Raw genomic sequence first — 3,395 nt, forward strand, 5'->3', positions numbered from 1 at the left:
ATATCCTAATAAAACATTTGGTGGAATTTAAATTGGAAAAAATATGCCATGCCGGGAACAAGTTTTACTTCTTAGTAATTCTTTGAATTTCATGATAGTGGTTATCAAAAGATGTTTGTGGTGTGAAAATGTGTGAGCTCATTTTTCGTAATTTTTTTCCCCCAAGATGATCATGTTGAAACTTGTGGTCCTTGCTACATCTTAAAAATTATTAAGCACTTTAGGCGACAAGCTTTTGTTTACACTGATACAGATGGCTGGAATAAATTAGTGGACTCACTAAAGAACAGCTCATTTGTAGTTTTAAATGCATTTGGGCCCACATGGTGGCCATTTTGTTACTTATTCATCTATTTGTGCTTTACAGTTCCATGCCCAAAGGCTATGTCTGACTAATGGTCAGAGCTTCCTCCTAAGAGAATTTATAATTGTGTGTACCTCACACCTAAAGAGCATTGGTACTCCTGCACTGTGCCATACCCTGGGTTATCCTGTGTAGCTGCTCGCTCTGAAGAGCACTGAAGAGTAAATCCAATTGTAAACAAGCAGATTAGAAAAGCAGTGCATGTCTTCACTACTGTGAATGTTGTAAGTTGAGCATTTCCCCTAAATTGGTGAAGAAATGCACGAAGTTGTAATTATATACTGCAACATCAATGCTGCTATTTGGGAGAGGTAGTCAGAGCAAGCTTCCCTAAATTAAGTCTTGAATTCAAGTCCTCCTGTATTGGATTAGGATGAGCGAGGAAAACGATGGCATAGTTACTCTATGACTCTTCACTAATGCACCTTTCAGAAAGAGTACAGTAAAACCTCTCTTCTCATACTTCAACCTCTTCATGTGTATACACTTGTTTCCTCCTTGACACCAGTACAGTGAAGACATGCAACACAAATGTCCTTATGCTGGTGAACCTGGCACTGGAATCAGCAGCACTACTTTCAACTTTAACAGTGATTTATCTTGTCCTGTAAAAGTCACCACCACTGCTGCTATGACTCATAGTGTAAGAGAAAAAAAATCAAAATAAATCTGAGAAGCTGTTATGAGCCTCCAGAAGCAGCTTGTATTCTTCATGGCATTTCCTTGCTAATCCCATTTCTCTTGGACCCTGTGCATACTGGATATACCACCTTTACTTTGAATTTGGTTGAGCCAAACTAAGAGGGCAGAAGCAGTAAATAACTGAAATATAAATCTCTGCACTGTCATTGTTAGGTAGAAAGAAGGTAAAAGAGCAACTTGGGTTCAAGTCAGGCTTTCCCAAATCCCATGAATTTGACAGGTGAACCTGCTTAGGTGTAAGTAATGAGCAATCTGGACAGCTAAACTGGGCATTTAGATCTTGAGAGATGCTAGCTGTGAGACTGTAACCATCACACTTCATCACATGCAATGAGTGAGGAACCTGATCCTGGAATAAAACCAGCATGGGATTAAAGAGTGCCCACTGGGTTCAAGGTACAACTACATAGCAAATTTAAGTCTGGAATGTCTGTCTCTCTAGCACTTGAACTGATGTGAATCAGGGGCAGTTTTGAAGAAAAAGTGGGGAGCTGCTTGTACCACCTATCAGTACACTGAGACCTCCAGGCTCCCTAATACATCACTGCCAGAATTTGAATGCTGAACTTTCAGAGTTTACAGTTTACCCTTTAAACTTGGAGATTAACTACTGCAATGGCTGGAGGAGGAATCCTTTGGTTTAGATTGCAGCTTGTGTTCCTGGAACCATTTGAAATTGAGGGACATGGCTTTTCTTACTGTCTGTTGCCCTGCCCTCCTTTGCCCTCCCAGTGAGGCAACCATTCCCAGCACAAGGCTGTAGCTGCTCTGGTAGCAGTGAGTGCCTGGAGCTTTTTGGAGAAAGTTCACATGCAATTATTTCTTTGGCATGTGAGCAAATTTTACCTGACGAGCACAAGGAACAAAAGGTTAATGGCAATTTTTCAAAAGCCTATAACTCAACCAAGCCTCAACAGCATTTCATGTCAGAAGTGAGTTAGGTCTTTAGTATCACTGCTCTGTTTCTACTGCTTTAAAAATCCTGCTAGGGGGAGAAACAAATTAAAATCAGAGGCTTAGCATTTCATGAAAAAAGCCCAAACTATATCTGGGCTGTGTAACACCTCTTATTAAAATTTCTTATAACTTCTACTTTAGAAAAAATGAAATACTTGTATTCTGATGCATGTTTTGTGTGTCTCCTTGTTTTTGTCCACTTATTCCTGAAACAAAGTTCAGCTGTAAACATGCTCAGTGCTGATAAAAGCACTATTTGCCACAGCTGAGAATCCAAAGTTCAGATGAGTGATCTACAGAAGGCCTGGGGAAAACTGGCAAACAACAGCAGGCTGACACAGACTGGCTGCCTGCCATGGTATAAAGGCAGCAAGTTGATTCTCAGCAGAAACAGGGGAACAGAGGAGCTGTGAGTTAAAGCAGGGTATGGTTAGGTCTCTGAATCCCTTTCTCTCACCAGTATGTAATGACAGAATAAGTCTTGCTGCTTTTGTAGGAAAAATTTCTACTTCTGTGAAATCTAAAGGTGTCACTGTTTATTAGTTTCACTGGTCAAAAATCCTACAGGTGCCAGGTTCATTACATGGGGGTAACCAAGGGTTTACAACTTGCAGAACAAGACAGAAGATATGTGTAATGGAGAGTTCAGTGCTGGTCTCTTCTATGTAAATGCTCGTTTAGAACAAATGGAGACAAACTGTAAGAGGCTGGTCACAAAGCAGTTTATTATTTCATGTACATGGAAATATTCCTTGTAAAAATGTATTGCACCTAATGTACTTGCACAGTCAATATAGTGCTGTAGGTCAGTAGCAAACACAACCAGAAAACTCCCCAGCTAGCATCAGACCACGGAGCTGCTCAGCAATGTCAATATTAGTGAAATGAACCAAAGATTCTTGGATTTGTTAGTGGTAAGTACTAGCAATGAAGGAGATCCTGCTTCTGATTTTCCTGCCAACACTTCAGCTGCTTTACATGGGCGATTGTAATCAGCAAGAATTGTTATGCAATAGTGCTGAAGCAGAGACTTGAGAAAATATAGCTCTCACTTGAGACACAAAAGACCACAACCTTATTTCTTCACATCTTACAAGGGAAAAAAAAAAACGCCGCCACTGGGCATCTCTAAAGTGCTCCTTTACAGAGATGGAAAGAAATAAAATAATTACAAGGTAAAGAAAAATTCCCATGCTATTCTGTGAGAGGCATTATTTCTGGAGATGTGAAAGGAAAAGGCAAAGCAATTCTCTACTGCATCCAAAGGGTCACCAATGTCCAGAAGCTACTTACAGTTTTCCAGGCTTTTTGTAAAGTAAATAGGAGTAGGAAGCCTTTCGGGGGGGGGGGGGGGGGGGGGGGGGGGGGGGGG

The sequence above is a fragment of the Corvus kubaryi genome, unplaced genomic scaffold, assembly GCF_017639235.1.
Source record: "Corvus kubaryi isolate FWS band 111438036 unplaced genomic scaffold, C.kubaryi_AGA036_p1.0 37334, whole genome shotgun sequence".
NCBI lineage: Eukaryota > Metazoa > Chordata > Aves > Passeriformes > Corvidae > Corvus > Corvus kubaryi.